Below are 18,450 nucleotides of genomic sequence, written 5' to 3' on the forward strand. Positions count from 1 at the left end.
GAACCCGGCCATGGAGTGGGGCAAGCAGCAGGTGATGGGACGTCCCACGTTGAGAACGGACAGGTGCAGAATCCATAACAGCAAATGGTCTGAGAGCAGAGAAGCACTGAACAGCAAATGGTGCCTCAAGGAGGCCTTTTAAACATTGTCACCCTGCGTATAATTAGAGGGCCATGTCAATAGAGAGCTGTAAATTAAGATAAAGCATTTTGTCATTAACGCCCCTTGGTAGTCAATGAATTGAATAAACATGGTGCATTTGAGAGAACATTTGCTGATAATGGAAGCCCTCGTTCTGCAATGTGGTTTGAAGAGGTGGAGTGAAACCCCTTCCCGATCACTCTCCTCCTTATCTAATTTTCTCTGCTAGCTCTGGGTTCATTGTCGATGACTTTCTAATTTTCTTTATTTTTCTGCCTGACCAGCAAATGCTCATTTCTCAATGGCACGGTTCAGGCTTCTCCCTGTCCCCAAGCCTGGTCAGGTCACAGAAACGTTAAGGCTTTTGTCAAGGTGATTAATAGCACTTTATATCATCTCTAATTCACTCACTAATGACTGAGAGTCACTAGTCTCAGAGTAATCGGGTGATATATGTGCGGAGCCTATACCTTATGGCAGAGGTGAAAATCATTTAGACAAGTCAAATATTGTTGCAGGGACAAATGGCTTTCTCTGTTAATAAAAATTAATGAATTTTTTCAGTGGTTTGCTAAATGAAGCTATAGAGATTGTGCACAAGAGACTGTGGACCTGATCTGTCAGCCATTGGGGAAAATAACGCATTTGTGTTCAGCATTTAGTCAGACAGTCATGTTTGCTTTAGTGCAGTCGTGTACTGCTCACCTGCCTAGTTTCTTTGTTTGAAATTCCTTTTTAAAAAATCTTTTAAAAAGTACTATTAACGTACATTGAGTTCAGAACTTTGACAAGCTTCTGTGTGCAAGTTGCAATTTGTCTTTCAACAAGAGCTTTCAAAATATGGTTTCATTTTTGTGCTTAAAGAATACCCAATGAAAATTCATACAGTAATATTTGCATAATTTTAAAGCCTCTGTTTTCACTGCAGTGATAAGATGTGCACTGATACATCACATCGCTGATGCATCTCAAAGTGTTTCACAAAGAATGACTGAAGTACAGTATGTGTAGGAGCCATTCTGCACTGGCCACATCGCAGGAGAAGACAATGAGATAAATGGTGATGGTAGTGGTTAATAGAGGAATATTTGCCAAGCCATTGGGGGAAATCCGCGCACTTCTTTGAATGCGCTGGGATTTTTAACATCCGACTGGCAGGGTGTTATCTTAATCAAAGACTACTAACTATCTATCCAGACACTGCAGGGATTTCCTTTCTCACAAAGGATCTGTTTTGATTGATCAAAAATAGAAATAGCTGGTCAGAGCACTGAAGACAGGAGTTGGGAGGTCATGTTGAAGCTGTACAGGACATTGATTAGCCATTTTTGGAATATTATATGCAGTTCTGGTCTCTTTCCTATCAGAAGGATGTTGTGAAACTTGAAAGAGTTCAGAAAAGATTTACAAGGATGTTGCCAGGGTTGGAGCATGAATAGAGAGAGAGAGAGAGACTGGGGCTGTTTTCCTTGGAGCGTCAGAGGCTATGGGGTGACCGTATGGAAGTTTATAAAATCATGAGAGGTATGGATAGAGTAAATAGACCCCTGGGGTTGGGGAGTCTACAACTAGAGGGCATAGGTTTAGGGTGAGAGGGGAAAAATTTAAAAGGGACCTAAGGGGCAACTTTTTCATGCAGAGGGTGATGCATGTATGGAATGAGCTGCCAGAGGAAGTGGTGGACACTGGTGCAATTACAACATGTAAAAAGCATCTGGTTGGGTATATGAATAGGAAGGGTTTAGAGGGATATGGGGCCAAGTTCTGGCAAATGGGACTAGATTGGGCTAGGATATCTGGTCAGCATGGACGAGTGGACCGAAGGGTCTTTTTCCGTGCTATACATCTCTGTGACTCTATACCTCAATATAACAGAGACCAAAGTGGCACATGGTTCGCACCGCTACCTTACAGTGCCAGGGATTAGGCTTCGATTTCACCTTCACGTGACTGAATGTATGGAGTTTGCACATGCTCCATATGTCTCCATGGGTTTCCTTCCATAGTCCAAAGATGTGCAGGTTAGGTGGATTAGCCATGGCAAATGTAGGGTTATAGGGATAGAGTAGAGGGATGGGACTGGCTGAGATGCTCTTTAGAGTGGTGGTGTAGACTTGATGGGCTGAATGGTCTGCTTCCACACTATAGTGATTCTATGATCTTTTCATTATTTGCAAAACCTGTAACCAAGAGATGCCATGGCGCTGGAGTAAATGTCAGTGGTATGAACTGCCATCACAGTGAAAAAGATTCAATGGTCAACAGTAGTACGTTGAAATTCTCCTGGTCATTTGGTGCCTAGGAATACTGAATGGAAATATTGCCAAAGTGGCACTGAGTTACCAGAAAGGCTTGTTGTCTTCTCAGGTGTAGAAGAAGAACTCAGGGGTAGAGCACACTTTAATACTGAGATCAGATTTGAGAGCACTACTCCATTCCATAACACAATTGCATTCAAGGAGCGATATCTTATCAGGATGTGAGTGATGTGGGTATTGAGAGATGGGTGACAGAATCAGGCAACAAACCTAGCAAGGTCCATTACCATGTCAGGAACAACTCACGCCACCTTTTAAACAATTCACAACAGGCAAGATTCTCACCAGGACAGTGACAAGATGCCAGATGGCATCCATTATTGACAATTAAATGCCTTGTTAATGGCTCAGCACTAATTCATGAATATTCAGCCTGCTATCTTACCAAACTCACCAGACAAACCTGACGTTGGAAATACTCAACGTCGAAACCAGAGCCTGTACAGTACCTGACCAATTCAACTCACCACTCACTATGAGCAATCTCCATTGTGAAACTCAGGCACCAACACTTCATGGCGTTCTCCATTGACACTGGCCACATGCACCACAGATGCTGGCATCTGATATGTGCCAGCCTCTAAGAAGCCTCATGGCATATCTCCAATCATGTGCAGGATGCTTCTGCCCTTCAATGCTGTCCCTCAGGCAGCACCAGTAACCATCATTGTAACGCTGCAGTAAGGACACTGAACTCTCAGGAGCACACACCCAGCTCATGGACTATACCAGGCAGCCATTCCAGGCTGCTCACTGGCACTCATAGTACCCACTCACTCTGAGCCTCCCTGAATGGTCACAGTACCTTGCCTGGTATTACCTTGCCTTGCTGTTTTACCCTTTGCCCTCTCAGCCAGAGATACCAGGCTCTTATTTCTGCTGACTTGCTGTGTCACTTAACATAGACACACAGCCCAGAAGCTTGTCATCGGTGTCAGCAGCTCTGAGTGCAGTCACGGTGGATAAACTTCGTACAGCGCTTCCTGGCACAGTCAGTCAAGGGCAGCCTTTGATACCAGTCCAGGCCCCGGTCAGGGCAGACAGAGTCAGGGATTTCTTCTCATAGAAGGTCAGGAACTGAAGAATCAGCACCTCGCCACAAGGTTTGACTCTCTCAGCTCCATTGGGATGTATTCCTCATGGAATGAGAGCGAGGCAGGTTACTATGGGAGATGAAAGTGGGTGCAGAGCTATTACTATGAGTGCAGGGTGGAGAGTTGAGCAAGTGAGTAGGCAGTGGAGAGGATGTACAGGGAGTTAGGGTGGGTGACAATGAGTGGGGAAGACGTGGGAAGCAATAGTGAAAAGATTTGCACATGAGCCTCGATGGGTGCAGGAGCTGAGAGAGAGAGAGAGGGAGAGAGAGTGTAAGGTGTTGGAGTAAAGATGGTGGCAGTTACCCTGGTGGAGTGGGGAGGGTTATTGACCTTCCTCCTACAGTTCTGGACATTTCTCCAGATTGCACTGACCCCGGTGGCAACCCCGAGCCAAGCTAGTATGGACTGAGCTCATGGTCTCCACTCCTGGTGCTGGTGGAAGAGCAAGTTCAGTCTTTGAACTGCCCCATTCAGCAGGATCTCTGGGTCCCAGCCTGCACAGCAGGATCCCAATTAGAGGAATGTTTATTTCTTGGAGAATTTCAGGGCTGAAGGAGACGAGAGATAGGGAAGGGTGACACCATAGATGAATTTGCAAACGGGAATGAGAATTTTTAAATCAAGGTGTTTCATAGCAGGCAGTCAGTGTTGGTTAGCAAGTACAAGGGTAAGGCGTGAGCAGATGTTGGTGTGAGTTAAGCCAGTGGCTAACAGTGATTTGGATGGTCTCAGGTTTCCAGAGAGTGGGAAATGACTGGCCAGTTTAAAATGCCTTGGTACAGTCACACTCAGAAGTAAATAAAACATGGATGAAGGTTTCACCAACAGACGAGCTGAAGCAACGGTGGAGGTGGAAGTTGGTGGTTTTACTGAAGGAATAGCCATGTGATTGGTGCTGACCTCTGAACCTGAAGTTGGCATGTATTCTGATTCAATTTCTGACCATTTCAGGAAGAGGGGTGGATTGCCAGATTGGGAAAAGTGACGAAAGCTTCAATGTTCCTAAAATTCAGATGAAGGAAATTCCTGTTTGTCTGATATAGGATAAGCAGTGTGACCAGGTTGGAGGCAGTATAGTAAGAGGGAATGTCCTGTTTGCCAGCTGCATTTTGTGTGTGACCTTGCACCAAAGCTCAGTCTTTGCATTTAGAACAATCACATTGCACTGTTGAAAGAAAAGCGAAGTTCTTCATAGGATCCAGGCTAATATTTACCCTTTAACCAATATCACTAAAAGACAGATAATCTTGTCATTATCTTGTTGGTGGTTGAGGAAAATCCCTGTGTACAAATTGATTGCTCATTTTGTAAATGATAACATTGATTCGACTTCAAAAGTATATAATTGACTGTAAGGCACTTTGGGACATCCCAATGTCACTAAAGGTGCTATGCTCATGTTATTTCTGCCTTCCTGTTGCTCTACCAGACCACTCCAGCCCACAATACTGCCTCATCCCCCAGCCCCAATATTCCACATGATTCTGGCCAATTGCAACAGTGCTTAATGCTACTCTGACTGAGATCAGTAAATTCATTGTAGACCAGGGAATTGAATCCTGGATCTTCCTGACCCTAATGGCTATATTCAACATAAAGCAGCACATTTACCCAATAGAACAGTAGGCAGCAGAGAACAATCACTGCTTGTGGCTAGAATCAGTTTCGATTGTTGGAACAGCAGGAGATGGAGTTGGAGATGAAACAAAAAAAAAGAATACCTTTTGTAGCCCCAGGGTCAATGGCAGATATGTATTAACCACTGGATAGAGGGGAACAGGGGAAATAAATCCTATTTCTTGAAACAAAGAGGTTTTAAAAGAAAACAAGCCCTGATAAAAATTACAGTTGCACACCAGGTCATTTCACCAGTTTAGCCTGGAGCGACATATGGAGAGGAGATGGGAAGGCATCAGCCTGTAACACAAACACTGCAGTCCCTTTACTGAGCTGCACAACACCCGAAGGAGGGAGATTTTTAATAGTTTTAGATCAGGTTGACTAATCAGTAAACTGCAATAAAACAGGCTGTGACCATGTAACATTCTAGACTGTATTTGAAGGTATGGGATATATATGCATTAGACATAAGTTAAGGCTTTTCAAACTCGGAACTGTGGACTCAAAGCCATCCCTGCGGAAATGACGAATGATCTTTAAGTCTACAGTATTGATCATTTTGAGTCAGGCATACTCTGAGCAGATAGCGCCTTGAGAATTTGAGTTTTGGTCTTCATTTAGTGCCTTATTAAAGCATTTTTTTTCTGCTGCTGTACATGGGTAGAAATGTTTTCTGCATCCACGGTACTGTTCTCCCGGGATAACAGCCTTTTAAAAGTTCCTCAGAGATCATTAGTTTTAGCAAGGAAGGATCTCCAGGATCGTGCCATTATTTATAGTGACCCTCGATGATATGCCAACAAGTGCAAAAAAAGGTCCCCACTGATGTGTTCTGCAGTGGGTTCTCTGAGCGAATCCATGTACTTGTGTCATTGTTAGTATGGTGGTCAGGGAGTGTACCACTACTAGCATGTGAACTCCCATCAGAACCTGTATATTTGAAGAGAATGCTCATGGGAGTATCAATAATTGATTGTGGGTCATAGCGATATAGCAGTAGGAGTAGGCCATTCAGCCCCTTGACTCTGCTCCACCATTCAAAGAGATTGTGGCTGATTTGTGGCCTAACTTCATAAACCTGCCTTTGGCCGATACCCCTTAACTCCTTTGCTTAACAAAAATCTATTTATCTCCGATTTAAAATTAACAATTTATCCTGCATCCACCGCTGTTCAGCCTCAGGAAGTGTCAATATTTTCAGGAGGTCTCTGAGTGGGCCCTGTCATTTCTGGCTTGTTGATCTAAATGAACCCCTTCCGTCCATGCCTTGAAAATACGATGCTGTTCCATCACCTTAATGGTCTCCATTGTAGGTGGTGACTTCCATTGAAGCATTAGTTTGGATTGCGACCTTCAATGTAAATAATGGAATCCTTTGGAATTGGGATCTTGGTCTAAATACTAGGCAACCATTTGAAATATAGAATTAGTGTGTGGAATATGAGAATAATGCAGGCTTTACAAAGCATAAAGAAAATAGATATTTTAAATCTTGACTTACAGTTTTGACTATGGATCATGATTAGAAGATGGCACATCTGTAGATGGGACCTGGAAGAATTTGGTTTAAACTTTACCTCATAGTGTAACAAAGATGTTTCTGAGGGCCCAAACCTAATGAATGTGATGAATTGCACTCTGCTGTATATGGGGTTGGCATGCTTTGCACTTCTTAGTCTTACAAGAATATAAAACGTAACATGAGAAAAGTTCATTTAATACATTCCTTGTAAAACCATAAACTAGAAATGCAATGTCTTAATTTACCTACAGAACATTCTGGAACTGTCTTCCAGTCATCCACAAAGGTTATCAAAGCCTTAGAATATAATAACTGCAGAAACCTGTTTTTTTCTCAAAAGTAGAACTATAAGCAGGAAATTGGGGAAATGTATATCAGGGTCGACAACATTTGAACAGAGGATTGACAGATTAAGTGTTAGGTTGAGTCTTTTCATCATATACCTGTTCTCTGCTCGAAGCATTGAACGTCCTCTGCTGACTTCAGGAGCCCTTACTAGGACCCCATTATTTTCAGTATCCTACTTTACAAAGTTTCCATTAACCTACAACTTCCATTGTTGAATTCCTTTAGGATGAATGACCTCTTGGATTCATGAGGGAAAAATAGTCGAATGGATGAGATATCAGAAGATAATTGGTTTGCTTGGAAGTATCTCAGTAAGAGCCAATGACCCCAAGAGTGAGGGGAAATTGGAAGATGAATCAATGGAACCCATGATTGTGCAAATTTTAATGATCCAAATTTGAAAAGGGTATCAATAAAATGAGGAAGACCCAGAGAATTATGAAAGTATTTTCATGAATGTGCAAAGAAATCAGGATTGAATTCATTTTTATTGAAGAAAGCGGCAAGATCTATCCTTTTTCCCAATGAAACACAACATTCTCAAGTGGGCAATGATGATGGTTTGCCTGTTCTATGCTAATTGGATTACTCTTTGTTTTCATGCAGCAAGGTTGGAGTCAGGTTGATGCTTAGAATTTGTCTGTCCAGACCATCCATTGCCATTCATATTTAATCAAAATCTTTGTGAAAGAGGTATAGTCATTATTATTCATTTATTAAAACTATGCAACATGACTACACAAAACTACATGAACATGCCTGTCCCTGTCTCATTTTTGTCTTGATGGCTCAGTCACTGATGGTAATTTTGGCTGTTAAACCGAGCCATTGTGAAACAGGAAAGTTGCTAAGGTCAGGTCAGGTGTGCCGAGTTAGCCGGTAGATCTTAGCAGCACGATTGGTCTAAAGATTCCTGCTCCAGCCAACCAGTGACTCCTCGAGCGAAGTTTGGGCTTTTGAACATTGAAAAAGGGAACAGCTATTATTCCCCCATTGAACCCAGTCAAATCCCTTGTGAAACAGTGGTGGGGTTTTTAGAAGGTAACTGGCATCAAAGCAAGCTATAGGACAGCATTTCAGAGAGAGTATCCTGCAGGAAAGAAAATCAGCAATTTTGTTTAGCTTTTCAACAAATTCTTGCTGTAAGCTGAGTGAGCAGTACTTTATTTTGTTAAAAAAAAGGCTAAAAATAAACCCAGGATGGACTGACAAAACTTGTGCCCTAAGCATAAATATAAACCTACCATGTTTTCTCCACACTCCCTGTTGTGATTGTGCTCCATATATCAAAATAGCTAAGAACTCCCCCATTGTTCTCTTACAAGAGGAATATCATTGACATTTTCTTTCATAATGTCTCAACACCCTCTTCACCAGCCCCCACCCCCATCCCCACCAACACCACCTCCGCTAGCTGTGAACTCTAGAGAAAATTCACCCTTGGGTATTGTTTGTAGCTCAATTTAGCAAATGTAAGTTAATATTGATTATTATTAATATTTATCATGTTTGTGAAAATGTCTTTTCCCATAGCTATTAATCTGAGGTTTTAATAAACGTCAGTGGCCTGTATGGGTCCAGAGGGAGTTGTCCTGAGTGGAATGATAATGAGAAGCAATAACAACGACAATTGAACGGCCGAGCCTGGGTTTACAGGGTATATTACAGTTTATATCAATGTACAAGTTAATACTGTATTAAAATTCAGATTAAAACAACAACTTGCATTTATCCTGCCTTTTTAATGTAGAAAAATCCAAAGATATTTCATGGAAATCTAATCAGAAAAACAAAGACAGCAAGTCGAAGCAGGTGATTTTAAGACAGATTTTTTTAAGGATGGTGATTTGAAGAGGGTTAAGGGATTAGGGAGTTACGCTTAGATCAAGAGGCTTAGATGGTTGAAGGCATGGGTACTGGTGTTGAGGACTAGTATATAACAGGCTAGGGTCAGAGGAATGGGTGATTTGCAGCAATTGTGGGGTGTTGGTAGAGCAAGAATTAGTTGTAGGAGGGGTGTGAACCAGATTAGCACCATGAAGGCATGTGAACAGAGGAAGAAAAATTTAACTTTGGCAACTCTTCAAACAAGTAAGGAGTGATGGTTGAGATGGATTGAGACCAGGATAAGACACTGGCAGCTGAATGTATGGAGGGTAGAAAATAGGAGGCTTACCTGGTGACGATTGAGAAAGAGTCTAGAGTCAACAAACACAAATGTGAGGACTTCAGCATCGGATGGGTTGAAGTACATAATTGGGTGGACAATGTTATAGAGGTTAAATTAAATAGACTTTTTGATAGAGAGGGACAATCTCTTGGCATAGCTAGGGTAAGTCTGCAATTGGAACCAGTTGCCACAAAGGGTTGCTATTGGTGCCTCAGGTACATAGTTTTTTAGACAGTTAGGAGCCAACAAAAATTACTTCAAATGACCTCATCACCATTCACCCAGTGAAGTAATAGTTCATTCATGACTGAAAGATCAGTCAAGCAGAATGACAACACAGAGACCCTGGGGAATTCTGGAGAGATGGTATGGCAACAGAGATGTCACCCGCATACATGTTGCAAAAGAGAAATTTGCTGATGTGAAAGGAAAGGGGACCGAAGAAAGTCGGGAGTTAGTGGTTCAGGAACTGAAGAATAAACCATGCTTGAGATGCTCTAGTTATGATCTTTGTGTAAGAGTAGACACAGAAAACTTGCTAAATTGGAAATTGGAGAAAAGGCTTTGGAGAAAGATTGTGTGGTCAACTGTGCCAAAGGCCATAGAGAAGTTGAGAAACTGGAAAAGAAATGTACCGTGTGATTACCATCACCGAGGATTTAATTCCAGTGCTGCGACGCTGGGTGGCACAGTGGCTCAGTGGTTAGCATTGCTGACTCACAGGGGTTGGATTCAACTCTGCCCTCGGATGATTGTCTGTGTGGAGTTTGTACATTCTCTCTGTGTCTGTGTGGGTTTCCTCCGGGTGCTCCGGGTTCCTCCCACAGTCCAAAGATTTGGAGGTTAGGTGCGTTGGCCATGCTAAATTGCCCCATAGTGTCCAGGGATGTGCAGGCTAGGTTGGTCAGCCATGGGAAATGCAGGGTTACACAGATAGTGTAAGTGAGTGGGATGCTCTTTGGAGGGCAGACTGGATTCCGTGGGCTGAATAGCCTGCTTCCACACTGTAGGCATTCTGTTCTATGACATGAATGGCTTGTCAGCTATTGCTCACCTCTGAATTGCAAGGCTCCAACTTCAAGTGTGATAGCAAGAATCAAAGCTGACATTTCTTTACAGTACTGAAGGACCATTGCACTGTTGGAAATGCTGTCTTTCAGGTGTTAAACTGAGGCCCTGTAATATCTTGTAGCGTTATTTTAAAGGAGACCTACCTCCCAATGTCCTGGTCAATATTTATGCTTCAATCGACATCACACAAAAAAAAGACTATTTGACCAGTGTCACATCGCTGGGATGGATGTGGGAGTTAGCTGAGTACAAATCAGTTGCTGTGTTATCAGCCATTACAGAGTGACTGCTTTTCAAAAAGTACCTCATTGGCTGTACAAAATGTTTTGAAATGTCAACGTGGTCATGAAAAGCACTATATAAATGCAAATCTTTTTTCTTTGTAATTGAAGAAATTATGGTAAAGATGGGTATAGATTTGAAATGTTCAAGAATTGCAAAAGGGATATACTGGTTGTAGGGACGTATACTGCACGTTACACAATATTACACAGCAGCCTGATTGTGTGCACATTTCTCCCAGGATCTATTACTCTGCAGCCTGCTTTCACTCCATATTGCACTGAAGTCTGAATTTCTACAGCACATATCACATTGTATCCTGCGTTTACTTAGTAAATAATACAGTGAAGTCAAACTACCTTTAGTACACATACTATATCATTGATTTAAGTGCTACACTACTACTCCTTTAGCATTTACATCACCTGTACAGAACAATTCACACTAAGTGATGGAAAAATAAATTGTTGGATTGTTTTGAGTTTGATAAATAAGACTAAAAGACCATAACAAATAGGAACATGAATAGGCCATTTGGCCCCTTGAACCTTCTCTGCCATTCAGTAGGATCATGGCTTATCTGACATTCCTACCCTTTCCCCATAACCTTTGACTCCCCCATTTAGCTAGAAACTATGTATCTCATCATTAAATATACACGCAAGGACTCTTCCCCCACGGCTCTCTATGGCAGGGAGTTCCAAAAAGTTCACAAATCCTTTTGAGAGAATAAATTCTTTCTCATCTCAGTCTTAAAGCGTTATGTACGGGAAGGTGATATGTATAATTGGGTCAGGAGTCATTTGGAGCTCACTGCTCTTTCAACTATGACTGGGAAAGGTGTGATCCAAGTTCTCCATGCCTACCTCTATGTTTTCCATACCTTGGTTTCAAGGCTGTTCCATCTCCTCTCTGCTGCTTAGTGTGTAATTGAGATAATGGCACTATGTGGCAGGATTTTTCCAACAATTATCAAACACGTTAAAGGGCTTACAAGTGCCTGGTCTATTCTGTAAAGTAGTTTCTTGGTCTTGGAAGAAACATCCCATGCATTGGCACCCAAAGTTAGCTTTCAGTGTAATCACTGATATTTTATCGCCAGACTTGAAAACATACTGTATTACAGTCCAATCACTCAAGGGGCCTGTATATTATAAAAATGCTATTCAATGTAGGATTTCATAAACAATGCATTTTCTCTTCAAACTAATCCCACATATTTCGTCTTCGTGCATGTTAAAGTGTTTATTTTCATCTCTTGTATGCTATTGCTCCTACATAGCAGATGAGTTCAAATCAATGAAGCCCTCATCCTGATTCCAATTTCAAACAGGTTTCTTAGCCAGTTCAGGCCCTGAAAGCATGTTCTCCGAAACCAAACTGTTCAGTTGCTCCCTCAAGTAATATCAGTTTCACAGCTGTCGTCCTTATAGACTAGCCTAATTTTTTTAATTCTGAAATGATTAAAAATACCAAAAAAACTTGCCAAAATCATCTTGTTTCACTTATGATTGATGAGGTTATACACAATTGTAATTTAAAATGTTACTTTTTTTTAAATGGAGCTTTTGATTGTAATGCATGTCTAATAATTAAAGTATACGCTCTTAATTTTGTTCAGCATCCTGCATCCAACAAGGAACTTATATTTTAATAGATTCTTGTTTCTCATGGTCCAATTGCCCTTAAATAATACTCTGCTATTAGATTCTCTTATTGTCCAATGATCTGTCTTACTCACTGGCTGCATATCTCCTCTTGGGTTACACTGATAAAATAATTCAAATCATTATCAGTAAGCCAACTCACCAGCCCCCCTAACACTAATACACTTGAATCAAGTGACCCCAGTACATTCTAAGCGACCCCAGTACATTTGTTTTCCTGAAAGATGTGTGAAGATTAGTTGTAGGGTCTACCAGCTAGTTGTAGAAAAGATGTGATAAATCAGGAAGTAGTTATGAGATGACCACAGTGGCAGCAGATTGTCGGAGGAACTCTTGGTAAGGGACGTTACACAATTTTACACAAGTTACACAATTTTAAGTTTCTGGAAAATAAGAGGTAATGTGATGATTCTTGATTTCATTGAAGAAGCAACAGGAAGAAAGAGAGTGAATGATCTGATTTGGAGCTTAGTAAAAGTCATTAAAATACCTCATATCTACACCATGCAGTTATTCAGCAATCATACTTTTAAGCACCTAAACTTGCCTCAATCTAAGCAAATGTATTTTCAAATTGAGAGATAATTTTCATATTTTGCATTGAGAGAGATTTTCAGCCCAGAATAAATTTAATCTCTGAAGTAACCTGAATAGAAAATAATAAAATAACACAATTCCGGAAAATAAATTCCTCACAAACCAATAAGAAAATGATAATAACTAAATGTAAGACTTATATTTGTTTGTCACTTTTCATGTCCCCAGAAAGAACATATTTGCCAATTAAGTTCAATGACTGTTGTATTGTGGGAAATTTGTCAACCAGTTTGCATGCAGCAAGCTCTGACAAAGAGCAATGAGTTTAAGATCCAATCATTTGACTTTTGGTTGATAATGTTGAGGGATAAATGTTGACCAAGAAATCAGGGTAATAATAATTTATCCATATGGCATTCTGCTGAAGAAAAAAAAAATACCCTCTCTATAATGTGCTGAGAGAGTGCAAGGCCAAATAATTAGGCTAAGCATCAGAGGTTAATTTTAAAATATTAACCAGCACAAAATGACCTTCCCATCAAAACATGCAGCAATGAAGTGGCAATTGCAGGTCACTTGCTCTGAGGCATATTCCAAGATATTTCAAAAGATTAGAAGTGAACTACAAAACATTTCAGCATGGATTGAAATCATTTTCAGTTTGGCACCATGATCATATGATGCAAAGACATCTTTGGAATTAAATCCTTGTTCTCACAGATCGACAGTACGTAATTACTCCAGGCAAACAAAACTGTTACAGAAATAGGGCTCTGCCTCAGATTGAGACAAGGAAAATATAGTAAAGACTTTTCTTTTTAAAGACTTTAGGAGCAATTCTCCAGTGATACATGAAATGTGGTCCTGTCGTGAGCTCAATATGTATCTTAGGTAGTTAAATAAAAAAACAGTTCCTTTGAGATGTGCTCTGTCGTTAGTTCCCTTGCTAGTCAGTGAGTAGAGACATGTTTTCCAATAGCTGAAACTGGATCATTAGAGGTTGCTTGTTAGCTTACACTTTGGAATTCTCTTCATCATTCTGCTGTCTCAAAGAGACATTTGTTCAGTTTGTTACAGAAGAAAACACTGGAAAGTGATTCTTTTCCTGTGTGTGTGTGTGTGTGTGTGTGTGTGTGGAAAGGGGAGTTTATGAAGGGATTAGAGTTTTAATTAGTAGAATCACATGACAATGATTCATAATTGTTTGCCTGTGACTAGATTCTAATCACCTGTAGTAAATTGTAATTTTTGATAACTACAGACACCTATCCATGTTATCTGTTAAACTGGGCCCAAAAAGCATGTGAACAGGGGAAATTCTGCATACTTTGTAAAATCATTACATTTTGTGGTGACTGCGGGGATGGCAAGGCTTGATTTCCAACACCCTGCCCAAGTGGGATGTGCCAAATGCCAGTCAAGTGGGCTGCTTTGATCTGGATTGTGTCAGGCTTGTTGACTGTAGTCACATCTGCACCAACCCAGGGAAGAGGAGAGTACTCTGTCACTTTTCTGACTTAAAATAGAGTGATAGAGGTCACCAGCAGAGAAAACAGGCCCTTCGGCTCCTCAAGCCCGTGCCAGTCAAAATAATCACCTTACTATTCTAATCTCATTTTCCAGCATGAGGCTCATAGCCTTGTATGTCTTGGCATCACAAGTGTGCATCTAAGTACCTCATAAATGTTATGAGGTTTTCTGCCTCTACTACCCTTACAGACAGTGAGTTTCAGATTCTCCCACCACCTCCTGAGTGAAAAGAAAATCCTCACATCCTCTCTAAACCTCCTGCTCCATTTCTTAAATCTGTGTCCCTTAGTTATTGATTCCTCTATCAAGAGGCAAAGCTCCTGTCTGGCTACCCTATCTGTTCGTGATTTGTAGATGGTGGACAGATATTGGAGAAACAGTAAGTGAGTTACTGGCCACAGAATTCCTAGCCTCGGACCTGCCCTTGTAGCTACTGTATTTATGTGGCAGGTTTAGTTCCATTTCTGGTCAAAGGAAACCTCAAAGATATTGATAGTTGGGGATTGGACAATGGTTATGCCTTTGAGCATTAAAAGGTGATGATTAGGTTCTCCCTCTTGTTGAGAATGGTTAGTGACTGGCGTTTGTGTGGCACATATGCTACTTGTCAGTTATTAACCCAAGCTAGGATTCTGTCAGGTCTTGCTGCACATGGCAATAGATTCAGTGTCTAAGGAGCAGTGAATTGTGCTGATCATTGTACACTCATCAGTGTGGTTGGTGGTGATCAGCAGGTAGTTTTCTTGCCCATTTTTGACCTGATAGCATCAGAAAATGTTGGAGGGGTCTGGAGTCAATGTTGAGGAATCCCAGGCAACTCTCTCTTTTCTATATGCCACTGTGTCCCCACATCTGATGGGTCTATTCTGCTGTCTTGCCAGTGGAACAGGAAATCCGAGGATGGTGATGGCTTTGTCTATGGTCTGATTTCATGTGTATGACTATACCAGACTGTTGCTTAACTAGGCTGTGGGACAACTTGTCCCATTTAGGCACAAGCCCCCAGATGTTGATAAGGAGGACTTTGCAAGGTCAGCTTTTACTGTTGTCATTTTGGTATTACAGCGCTGTGGGACTGGAGTCGTATGTAGGCTAGACCAGGGAAGGATGGCAGATGCGATACACAAAATCTTCAAAGCATTCAACCATGTCATCAAAGCATTGTAGATACATGTACAATAGACCTTTCTTACTTCTGATCAATGAGAACTTTTTGACCTGTGTACTAACATCAATCCTCAGTGATGCCTCCTTTATCACATATTTTACTGACATTAGCTACATCTCTTCATAACTACTCAATTCCAAGATTGCAGAATCATCCATTTCTGTAATATGCAACATGCAGTTAACGTCCATCTTTAGTAGCATGGTGGCTCAGTGGTTAGCACTGCTGCCTTATCAGCACAAGGGACCCAGGTTCAAATCCACCCTTGGGTGACTGTCTGTATGGGAGTCTTCTCTCGTAATCCAAAAATGTGCAGATTATGTAGTTGGTCCATGCTAAATCACCCACAGTGTCCAGGGCTGTGCAGGCTAGTTATATTAACCATGAGAAATATAGGTTTATGGGGGTTAGTTTTGGGTGGGATAAGTTTCAGAGAGTCTATGTAGACTCGATGAAGCAAATGGCCTGGTTTCACACTGCAAGGATTCTATGGTTCTGATTTGTATTATTCCTAATTGTTGAATCTTAGCCCTCCCATATGCTGTCAGCATGTATACTGCTTGGTTTTGGAACATCTTTCATAGGGTAAGGATTTACTTCTGAGATCTTCTGGTTTTGCCTGACTGTGATAATGTTTCTCTGTGCTCTGGTATCATTATTCACTACAGATTTGTGGTTGTGGGCTTATTTATCATCTTCTAGATCTTTTCTCTGGAAACTGTCACACCCAACTATTTCACACTGCTCTATGATCCCTATGTCTATTGCATCCTGAAACTTGTCTTCTTCCTTTGTCCTGCACAGGGGTTTTTATCCCAGTTTGTGGCAAACTCTGCAGCTTGAGCTAAAGACGGGACATTTCTTTCTCTGTGTGAGCTAATGTGGTCATCCACATTCTAAGTTTCATTCAGAAATTGTCAACTTTTCCCTGGGGTGAGGGAGTCCAGAACTAGAGGGCATAGGTTTAGGGTGACAGGGGACAGATATAAAAGAGACCTATGGAGCAAGATTTTCACGCAGAGGGTGGTATGTGTGTGTGTGTGTGGAATGGGCTGCCAGAGAAAGTGGTGGAGGCTAGTTGTATTGCAACATTTAAAAGGCATCTGGATGAGTATATGAATAGGAAGCATTTGGAGGGATATAGGCTGGGTGCTGATAGGTGGGACTAGATTTGTTTGGGATATCTGGTTGGCATGGATGAGTTGGACCGAAGGGTTTGTTTCCGTGCTGTACATCTCTATGACTCTATGACTTTAAGTTCACCTGGTACATGCCTTTGACTTTGAATTTGAAACTGGAGGATCTGGCACTTTGGCGGAAGATACGTGCAGAATTTCTTGAAAATCTTGTCAGCACTTTTACTGGTGTCCTTATTCATTTCCCTGCTCTAAGGCAGATCTAAAAAGGTTCTCTCCTATCTATAAAAGGATGCAGCAGACCCTTTTGGCTTCACTAGTACCTTTGAGAAAGCTACTGAATCTAAAAGTGTGGTGCTGGGAAAGCACAGCTGGTCAGGCAGCATCCAAGGAGCAGGAGAGTCAATGTTTCGGGCATAAGCCCTTCATCAGGACCTGCTGTGCTTTTCCAACACGACACTCTTCGACTCTGATCTGCAGCATCTGCAGTCCTCACTTTCTCCTAGAAAGCTACTGAATGTCACATTGAGCTTCTCAAATGTGTCAGTGGCATTGTCACTTTCTAATTCATCATGTGTTCGAGCAACACATTTTGATTCCTGTGGTAAGTGGCCATTTTGTTTTAACTGAATTCACACAGATTTATCCTCTTTCAGTAAGAATACCTCATGTTGACCTTTCTCAATCTAATTCAGCATTTACCTCATTTATAATGCTTGAATTTACTCTCAAATACCTGCTGCCACCACATTATGTATTGCAGTCCCCAGAAGTTCAAAATAATCACACTGTTAGATGCAATTAATGGGGTTGACATTGACAATGTCTCTTGAAGCTCTCCACAGGCCTTGTGAAATGATACATTGCTGTATTGGTATATTGACTTTAACACAGTGATGATTAGAGTTGCTTTCTGAATTGTTAAAAAAATTCATTCATGGGATGTAGGCATCGCTGGCTAAACCAGCACTTATTGCCCATCCCTAATTGCATAGAGGGCAGTTGAGAGTCAACCATGTTGCCTTGGGTCTGGAGTCACGTGTAGGCTAGAACAAGTAACGATATCAGTTTTCTTCCTCTCAAGGGTATTTGTGAACAAAATGGATTTTATCAACAATCAATAATGGAATTATTGGACTCTTAATTCCAGATGATATTTCCTATTGAATTCAAATTTCACTATAAACAAGATTTGAACCTTGGTACGCAGTATGTTACGTGGGTCTGTGGATTAACAGTCCAGTAATAATACCACTAGGCCATCACCTTCCTTCATTATCCAGCCTCATAAGAACGCACAAGTCATTGTTCCCAAACAGTTTTTGAATAATATGACAATATCACACTTACATTCTATCTGTTGTTCTCATGCATAATTATAAATGTCAAGACTCACTTCATATTTGTATCAACGAGGTAAAAACAATGACTGCAGATGCTGGAAACCAGATTCTGGATTAATGTTGCTGGAAGAACACAGCAGTTCAGGCAGCATCCAAGTAGCTTTGAAATCGACGTTTCGGCTTTTGCCCGAAACGTCGATTTCGAAGCTACTTGGATGCTGCCTGAACTGCTGTGCTCTTCCAGCACCACTAATCCAGAATCATATTTGTATCACAAATGCCTATAAGGTCAGTTAGCTCAGTTGGCTGGACAGTTGGTTGGTGATGTAGAGTAATGCCACCAACATGGCTTCAGTTCCTGCACTGGGTGGGGTCACGATAAAATTCTTGCCTTGCTGACCCTTGGGTTAAACTCACCACCAGTTATTTGTCTCTCCTTAGTGAGAGTGCGGGACAATGCTGACTTTACCTTGACACATGTGCTCATCGTTCTGGTATGA

The 18,450-nt window shown here is 41.3% G+C and overlaps 1 protein-coding gene across 14 annotated transcripts in view; it reads left to right on the forward strand.

Annotated features, from left to right (window-relative positions):
• prdm16 (PR domain containing 16) overlaps window positions 1-18,450 on the forward strand; it is a 704,876-nt gene that overhangs the window by 193,540 nt on the left and 492,886 nt on the right. The window lies entirely within an intron of this gene.

Source organism: Chiloscyllium punctatum, chromosome 16 (assembly GCF_047496795.1).
Source record: "Chiloscyllium punctatum isolate Juve2018m chromosome 16, sChiPun1.3, whole genome shotgun sequence".
Lineage (NCBI taxonomy): Eukaryota > Metazoa > Chordata > Chondrichthyes > Orectolobiformes > Hemiscylliidae > Chiloscyllium > Chiloscyllium punctatum.